The sequence below is a fragment of the Lathyrus oleraceus genome, chromosome 1 (genome assembly GCF_024323335.1).
Source record: "Lathyrus oleraceus cultivar Zhongwan6 chromosome 1, CAAS_Psat_ZW6_1.0, whole genome shotgun sequence".
Taxonomy (NCBI): domain Eukaryota; kingdom Viridiplantae; phylum Streptophyta; class Magnoliopsida; order Fabales; family Fabaceae; genus Lathyrus; species Lathyrus oleraceus.
Window position 1 is genome coordinate 124,250,493 of NC_066579.1, and position 9,589 is coordinate 124,260,081.

At 38.4% G+C, this 9,589-nt stretch overlaps 2 long non-coding RNA genes across 3 annotated transcripts; both read left to right on the plus strand.

The window, feature by feature from the left end:
* The first annotated feature begins 1,707 nt into the window (after window positions 1-1,707).
* On the plus strand, window positions 1,708-2,578 carry LOC127121432 (uncharacterized). The gene is made up of 3 exons (XR_007803452.1): window positions 1,708-1,926; window positions 2,084-2,185; window positions 2,285-2,578. It is a non-coding gene; the product is annotated as an uncharacterized LOC127121432 (long non-coding RNA).
* A 14-nt stretch (window positions 2,579-2,592) lies between these two features.
* LOC127121421 (uncharacterized) lies at window positions 2,593-3,887 on the plus strand. 2 transcript variants are annotated; one of them, XR_007803449.1, is made up of 3 exons: window positions 2,593-2,790; window positions 3,074-3,260; window positions 3,350-3,887. It is a non-coding gene; the product is annotated as an uncharacterized LOC127121421 (long non-coding RNA). The 2 variants fall into 2 exon arrangements; XR_007803448.1 differs by having other exon boundaries at window positions 2,593-3,260.
* Window positions 3,888-9,589: the final 5,702 nt, after the last annotated feature.

A 9,589-nucleotide genomic window follows, 5' to 3' on the forward strand; every position in this document is an offset into this window, starting at 1 on the left:
ATGGCGGCGAGAAAAGGGTTTGATTGGTTGGATGTATTTTGAGTGATGGCGAGAACTTGGATGAGCGAGATATACATCTCGAATCCTAGCCTCAGGAGTGCGTGGTATACACCACGTTCCATTTCCATCTTTATTGAAAGAGGTTAAGATAGGAATTAAGTATTTTGGAATTTGATTGAGAAAGGGTTTGAAGAAACCGCATTGACAATTTTAGACGATGGCGAGAGTTAAGATTGGCGAGGCATACGTCTCGAATCTTAACCTCAGGAGTGCATGGTATACACCATGTTCCATTTCCACCTTTATTGAAAAAGTGTTAAATAAGATTTAGGTATCTTAGATTTGATTGAGAAAGGGTTTGACGAAACCACATTGACAATTTTAGACGATGGCGAGAGTTAAGATTGGCGAGGCATACGTCTCGAATCTTAACCTCAAGAGTGCATGGTATACACCATGTTCCATTTCCACCTTTATTGGAAAAGTGTTAAATAAGAATTATGTATCTTGAGTTTTGTTGTGAAAATGACTTGACCTAGATCAAGTATTGATGGACGTTTGAGAAATTTGAATGAGTGTTTGAGAAGACAAAGTGGATGAATTTGGATGATGGCGAGAACTAGGATTGGCGAGATATACATCTCGAATCCTAGTCTCAGGAGTGCGTGGTATACACCACGTTCCACTTCCATCTTTATTGAAAAGGTCTTAATTATGAATTAATATTTTTTTTGAGTTTTTGATTATGAAAAATGGCTTGACGTTGGATCAAGCATTTGATGAAGTTTTTTGAAATGGGATGGAATAGAAAGGAGAAAATGAGTTGATTTGTTTATTGAGAAAAAGCTCGACGTTGGATCGTGTCTTTATTTTGTATTTTTTTGGAAATGGTTGATTTTATTCTTGTGTTAGTATCTAACTACACAGTCAAGCAATAAAGAAATAAAATAGTACAGGATTATTACACATCGATTAAAAAATCATGAAATAATTAAATCGGACTCAAACAACAAATAATGCATGAGTGTAAGTGCAAGAGAACCGGCTCATTGTAAGAAAGCCCAAGAGTAAGCTATGTGAGGTTGGCGGCGATGCTTAAAAAGCAATCGACTTACAAGGGTGTGAAAATGGGCTCGATATAAAATCGAGAAAATATGATTTTTATAAGTTAAAATAAATGGTTTCGAATGCATGATGCAATATTAAAAAAACAAATCTATATTATTAAACAATAATGAAAAAAAGAAATATGAATAATAAAACATAAATATAAAAGAAAGCCAAACTACACCTAGGAGTATCGAACCCGCTACACTAAGGATCTAGAAGCCACTCCCCTCCACCAGACCACTTACTAACTAACTGATAATTTACTGCTAACTTAAATGTATAAACTAAGGTAAATTAAAAAAAGGGGTTAAAATAAATAACTAAATAGAAAAAGAACTGTTAGTCTACTAGTGATTAAACCCAGCCGCATGGCTGTTGGGTTTCTGATGGATTGGAAACATAAAACTAATTAATAAAAAGTGCAAAGAAAAACTAAATTATTAAATTTTTTTTAATGGTTTTTTAAGTGGCTTAAATGTTATTCCTTCAAAAAATAAAATAAAAGGAAAGAAAGAAAATGGTATCAACAGTAACACTCCCTCATCGCCCTCATGCTGCGAATCCTTCCTCATCGCTCTCTCTCAGAAACCCAATCGCTCACAATCGTCCCTCCATCGCTCTCTCTCGTTAAAACTCTCTCACTCAAAAGCTCACACTAGCCTAATCCTTCTTCTCTCCGTCTCACTTTCACCCATCCTCGCCCTCTTGCTCTCTAACAATTACTCCAGAAAGATTCAAGCCAAAGGAAACTCACCTTCGGTGGCGGCGACGGTGATGATGGATCGTAAGCTTCACTATTTCGCCTCTCTCTTCCAGGTATGTACCGATTTTTGGATTTCTTCTTTTCAAAATTCTCGCCGCTCTCTATCTATGACTAGGGTTTTTTGTTCTCCGTTTTTTCGAATCCGCCTCCCTCTCGTTTTCGAATCCCTTCACTAATTCTCTTTGCTTCCTATTTATCTCCTCTGATTAGGGTTTCAGATGGATGCTCAAAGGTTCCAAAGGAGAAAGTTTTCAGAAGCACTTTTGTCCGCTCAGAAACGAGTTATCCTGTTTGATGCTATTTTCCGGAAAGGTAATCTGTACTTAGCTTTTTCCTATCTCTTTCGTCTTAACTCCAATTTGGGTAATCTTCTGAACTTAACCGACTCAGTCATTATTTTGTTTACTGCAGTAAATTCGGAGCATTGGCTTGATTTATCATCACTAATATTTTCAGCTTCAGCTTTCTCCAATTGTTGTTCCTTGTGAACAGTTTGGTTATCACATGATTTACCTCTCTTTCTTGATGATTTTCCTAGCATTTTTGAATATTCAAGAGCTTTATCAGAAGGTTTGGCCTCCGGTTCAACGCCAGCAAGTCGGTTACTTTGACCTCTTTCCTTCTCTTGGATTTATTTGACTGCACTGAAACATTTTTTGTCCCTGCCTCTTGTAACATTGTCAAGCAAATTGCTTTGACTGTCCTTGCTTCTTTTTACTATGTGCAAACTTCAACAGGTACAGGAGGAATGGCTGCAATTGATTTTCCAAAGAATTCTTCATAAAGAGATATTTGGAGCTTGTTCAGTTCGAAAGCCTTGTCATCCGATTGCAAGAGTCTCTGACTGAACTGCGTGAGATGAATGGATGCAGTAACAAGTCTGATGCAGAAGGTGTTAAATCCGGTTCCTTGTGAAGGTATTTCAGGTTTTTTTGCACTAAAGCTTTTGACCGAATTCGACACGGTATTGACCTCAATTTTTTTGATTATTTTACAACCCTTCTTGTCCCATTGTTCGTCTTCATGTACTTATCTCCTGTTGTAACCATAACTTGGACTTTCAAATGCTTTCCAAACTCTTTACACACTTGAGATGTTTGACAAGCCAACTCACGGGAACAAGATAACAATTTGAATAATATTATCATCCTGATTAATTTTTCAATATAGGAATGCAAAATGCAGCTGTTATTTATGCAGGATTATGGATGATGGAACTGCAAAAAAGGGATTGCATCTGTTGCCTCTTCAAGTGTCAGGCTTTTAGTGTTTCCTGCACCTAGATATTCCACTGTAACCGTTGATTCTTCAGATCAATGGGACTCGGGTGTATTGAGCTCTGAAACAGAAGCAGCGTGACAATCATTGGAAAGATTTCGAGCAGAAGGTTCGATGTTGTAAATGAAATTTTCAGAGTTCTCCATTTTCTTTCCTGTATGCTTTCTCTCTGATACTTGTTTACCTCGGCTTCTACAGGGTATGCTAGAAGTTTCAAGCTGTTGCATGCAGCAAGTGCGGCGTTGACTTGTTCAGTCGTCTTAATATCTTTTGTATGCCTTCTTCTGCACGACACCAACATCCTGCAATGCCGGCTCTAATACTTCAAATAGTAAATCAAAATCCTTCACATCTAATCCAGGCAACAACGAAATTGCGAAATCATGAAGCCGAGCCTTGAGAACTGGTTGAGGCACGTCATTTGATGCACTGTCAATCTGCATAGATCTTTCTGAACCGTCTACCTTTGAGGATATCTCTCGTGCCTTCAAATTTCTGTTGCAACCTTGCTTTGTGTAATTAGAAACTATAAACTAGTTCATGTTATTTTATGAATATCAACTTCTTCTTTTACTTTAATACGTAAATGTTTCTCTAAAACTTTGAAACTCTCAGCTGTGTCCGAAGGATAGTTGCGAAACGAAGGGTAGATAGAAAAGAACTCCTTTGTAAAATGTTTTATACTTGTACCAACAAAATTCTGTTTTAGAATTGAGAAAAAGCCATATGTTTGCAACAGATAAATCTTCAGCTTCCCAAATTCGATTGTATAAGGGATAACCATGTTTCGGGTCCCATTACGGCAAGAGCTGATCCAAAGCAGACATGAAGTTGTTTCCTAAAGGGTCACTTCCTAAGTTGTGAAACATAGCTAAAACAAACGTCAAATACCCTATCCCAAGCAACAACAAAGTGATAAATCAAGTAAGCACTCAACAATTGCACACATTCTCCCAGTAATGGTTGGTCAAGCGATCCTTGATTCATCCAAAGTTATCTGACACACACCTTGTTTAATCAATGTCCCATTCATGCAATAATTGATCACGCCCTTGAGTGCATCAGCATCAAGTAAGCGGGCATCAAAAATTATTCCATCCTCAGGCATCACATTCGATAAGGTAGAAAGGTTTAAAGGTTCATGGTTTATGGTTTATAATGAATGGTAGAAAGGTTCAAAGGTTCATGATTGTAATTCAGTTGACTTTGGTCAAAGTTCAAAAAAATTTTAAAAAAAAAAAATAATAATTTTCTCATGTATGGACACTTATGCTTTGTAATGGAAATTGAAGTTGGAATGTAATAATACCTTGAACGGTCTCATATGAGCATGATTTGAATGGAAATGAATTGATGAATTTAAACATGAATCTTGAAGCTAGATAATGACCAATGTCTATCAATAAACAGATTTGGGAATGAATGTATGCAAATGAGTTTCAGGCCAAGTGCCAAATAAAAATAAAATTCAGGACCAAAATCGGGGTATGACACCTTCAAAACTTTTGAGTTGCCAAGGTAGATATTTGAACTGAATTCTCTATCTAACGTGCTAGCAGCAACAATGAGGATCCAAGGAGCAACGTTGCAAGCCGTTTGAGGAAAAACCGAGTTTCCAGCAGAAGCAGAAACAAGAATTCCTTTTTGAAATGCATGGAATGCTCCAACACTGACAGCGTCCTCAAAGTAATTTGGCAGTGGAGGATTAGGACCAAGGGAGAGAGAAAGTATGTCAACACCATCATGAATGGCATCTATAGCATGATTAACGGTATTGGAATCACTACTTAAATTAAGGACTTCATCACAGGCACAAACTGATGCTGAGATCCAAATCCCGCTTGTGGGGGGCATCATGGCTGGTGGTCCTCTGGTAATTTTCTCATTCATTCCTTCTGGACCAATGCCTTGTTGGAATGTACCAGCAATCTCATCCACGTTTTCATTTTCTTCAATTATGCAGGGTAGCCTTGGTTTCAAACTCTTGCGCTTTCCAGAACTGCCAGAGTTAGAATTAAATCCATCCCAAAGCGTTTGGACAGAAGATGTAAACTGATCATCGCAATTTGGTCGGCGCTCAGGAAAGTGGCATTGGAAGGTAGCAGCTTGAGTTCGATTTGGTCTAATTCTTGCAGGGCCAAAGTTGTGTTTGCTGTAGTGACAACGCCGACATTCACTTACGGTAAGCTTTTTCTTCCTTGTTCAAGCTTTTCATCGCATATGACAGAGTTGGTGAATTTATGCATAATTGCTGCATTTGATGTTTTCTCAATCTCTTCCTTTGTGCAGCCTTTAGCGTTATCACGTTCAAGAAGGGAAGCTTGACAGCGCCTTTTAGCTCCGTCAAGTAATTCAACCAATCCAACTGTCTCGGTGCTGCGAGTCTGGAATCGTTTTCCATCGTCGCCAAGAACAAGGCCAAAAACTACATGAGTGCATTTTGGTTATCCATTTCCATCCTTTGGGAGTCACCCTACACGCCTGTAATCCTTAAAGAGCATGTTAAAATGTTGCCACTGCCCAACATCTGTAACATATATATTCCATTTAATATTTTCGACATTCAGACGGTACCAAATTGATGTTACATCAGTTGAAGAGTAGTTGTAACCACCATCTCTTTTCACAGCAATCTCTAAGGCAACAGGTTGATACCTAATTCATCGCCACGACATCCACATAGCAAAGAACTCATATCCCTCCTCCACCACCTGATGAGCCAATACTGACTGGTTGATTCCACCATTTATCACGAGCCTATAAGCTGCGTCTTCAACCGCAAAGGGATGTGGACTTAAATCAACAAATGCTGCTCCTCGGAATAGAAACAGAAGCCATTGTGGAATTGGTCTCTGAGAATCGGTCTGTAATCTGTCATGATCATCGGGCTGAATAAAAGGTCTTGAGTTTAAATTGGAAGGTGTTTGCATGTTACTGTTAGCCCAAACTGATTGTCGTTTGCTTCCATCAGTAGTTGAAAGTTGCTCATTTCCAGATAACTGTCCCATATTCCGAAAACCAAAAACACTCCACTCCTCCTGGATACCCATGTCACTACGAGGTGTTTCTGCTACAGCAGACTGCAGAAGCACACTCCAACTCCCGCTCTGAAGGGATGGAAATCCACTAGAACTATTTGTACCATCCAGCATATTAATGTCACTTATATTTGTACCAAATCCATCCCACAGGCTGTCATCTGAGCCAAACAAAATCTTCTCTTCAGTTGGATCTAGTCTAGCTACGTTCTGTGAAGGAGGAATCTGCACTATCTTGTCTTGTGATGATAGCTCTGAAGATCCAGCTAGTTCTTGTCTCTTGTTAAAATCTTGCATTGATACAAATCTTTGCTCGTGATTCATTTGCTGGAAGTTTTCCATATTGACTATACTATTTATACCATGAGCAGTAGGTCCAAACATGCTCTTTTCTTGAATATTCTGTCTTGAAACTAAAGGTCCATCATTTGTGTTATTCTGATCTAATTTTTGGAATTGAGTTGCTGAAGTTCAGCTTCCAAATGATCGAGACTGGAAAACGATTCATTGTGTCGCTGAGAGTGTATTTCTTCAGATTTAAGACCGGCACTGATCTTCTATTTCATGACTAGAGCATCTGATTCTGCTGTGTTTAAAGATGCTTGAACCATATGTAGAAGATCTGAAATTCTTGATTTCTCAAACTCTACATCTGCGACCAGTTGCTTGAGATGGACCAGCTCCTGCCTGTTCATATCAGAATCTTGCACGTGGAGTTGGTATCTCACCTTGTTGTGTGGGGCGAGACCATTCCATAGTTTGCAAATCGAGAACATGTAAATCATTGTAGCAAGTTGCATGTGAACCCCCTCCGAAGATGAGCAAGTATCGCTCCACATGTACAGTAACAGCATGATCAGACCTCGGGGAAGGAGGCACTCCAACGGCATCAATTTCGTCCCAAGTCATAGTTTCCAAGTCCAGAATATGCAGATTATTCAAGAGAGTCCTTTTTGCATCTTAGAAACTTCATGTATTCATGTGATGAGATGTTTTTTTTTATAAGTTATTCATATGCCATGTACATGGATGATTATGATTGAATGAATGAATGAAGCAATCGAACTATGAATGAGTATGTGGAAATTCTTGAATATGAATGAAAAAATTTCCAATGTAAATGAAGAAAATATGAATGTAAATTTGGAATGTGAAAAACGTAAAAAATATGAAATAGTAAACATGAACATGAATGAAGGATATGAAGGTGAATGAAGAAAGAATGCAAACGAGTGATTGATGGGGAAAAAATTTCAGGGCCAAAATCGGGGTATGACAGTTGCCCCTATTTAAACATTCTCCACCAGAGGAAAATGAAATGGCACTTTTCATCGGATCGCAGTGGTGGATGGTTAAATACCATGGAGACCCAGATTTTGACCCTGAAAAATGCAAATGCTATGATATGATATGCATGGGTGCATGATTCTTTATTTTTTTGCATTTATATGTTAGGGACATAGTGAATCCTTAACAGGAGATGCTACTGGACAAACCGATATGTGGGGAATGCTGATGGTCCACAGGGAGACAGACAAATGGTAAAAACCAACTCGCTGGGGAAAACAATCATGTTGGAGAAGCAGACACACACTAGAGAGTACTCAAAGTGAAATTCGATGAACGACATTTAGAATACAAGAGATTTCGGCAGTAAGTTCACACATGGCTTACTAAACCCGAACATTTTTGAGAAAATTTCCACAACAAGTTCATACATGACTTGACAACATTGGAACAAAAGGTTCAACAACAGGTCCATACATGACCTGGTAAAACTGGAATAAAGGCTCAACAGCAATGGGTTCATACATGACCTGACAATGCTGAGGAATACCAAGAATGGTTCTGACAGCAAGTTCAAACATGACTTAACAAACTCAGAAAAATTCAAAAAGAGAATATTAACAGGTTCATACATGACCTGACGATACTGAAATAAAATCTCAACAGCAACAGGTTCATACATGACCTAACAATGCTGGATAATATGAAGAAGTTCTGACAGTAGGTTCAGACATGACCTAACAAACTCAGAAAAGTCAAAGAGAGTGTATCAACAAGTTCATACATGACATGATGACAAACTTGAATACTTTGAGAAAATTTCCAGAACAAGTTAATACATGACTTGACAACATAGGAAAGATTCTTCAAAAACAGGTTTAGACATGACCTGGAAATATTGGAATAAAAGCTCAACAGCAACGGGTTCATACATGACCTGACAATGCTGGAATAATCAAAGAAAAAGATAACAGGTTCATACATGACCTGACAATACTTGACTATTCACATAGTGCTCAATTAACAGGTTCATACATGACCTGACATCACTTGGGAAAAATCAAAGGGAGTTTTATCGATAGGTTCATACATGACCTGAGAATATTGGAAAACATACAAAGCAAGTTTCAACAATAGGTTCATACATGACCTAACACTTTGGAATACATCTGATAGCTCTGGAGATTTCTCACAAGAAATTCATCCAATCACAGATTTTGGAGATTCCTAATAGGGAATTTATGCAAAACAAAGATAAACGGGAGTCTTCTTAGAAGTAGATCATCCACGCAAAAGGCTACGATGATTCTTTATAGAGAAAATCAAACAAAACCTCCAAGCTTCTGGGAACTCCTCAAGATGGTGAGTCATACATGACTTTCACGGAACCATCAGGAAAGACAAGGTATTCAAACTCTCTGTACGTGCCAACAACGATTGGACTTTGACCGTAAGCAATGGATTACAACTAGATTCTTTAACGAATTGATGCCAACAACAACTGGACTTGACGAAAGTCATTAGTAAACCATTACCGGCTACAATGGAGTTTGCCAGCAACAACTGGACTTGAAATGATGTTGGCGACAACCAAACTTCATATATCAATCACAAATGTATTTACAAACAGACTGACAGTGATGCTAACGACAATTGGGTTTAAAATAAATGCTGGTCACAACCAGACCTTAAAGGATACCAGTTACAACTGGATTTGGTTGAAGACACTGGTGGAAACCAGACTTAACAGACGATGCCAGTAACAACTGGTCTCAGAGGTCAAGGGATACAATCAACAACGAGACCTGAGATTATGCAAATGAGCGCGAAGCGCTTCGGACTATGCATGATTTGGATTTTGCTTATATGCATGATGTATGAATGATCATGAAATGCAAATGCTGACAATATACAGACTGGAAATTAGGGAAAGCTTTATGGAGGTACTGAATCCTCAACACCAATAACTCAACCGAAGGAGTGAGTAAATGCATCAAAGGAGGATCTATCAAGCCGAAGAATTACAACTGGCCCAATAATCCTTCCAGAGAATAATAAATTTGTGCTCTCTGGAGATAGATGTTGATCATCCAAGGGGAATCTTGCAACTTGA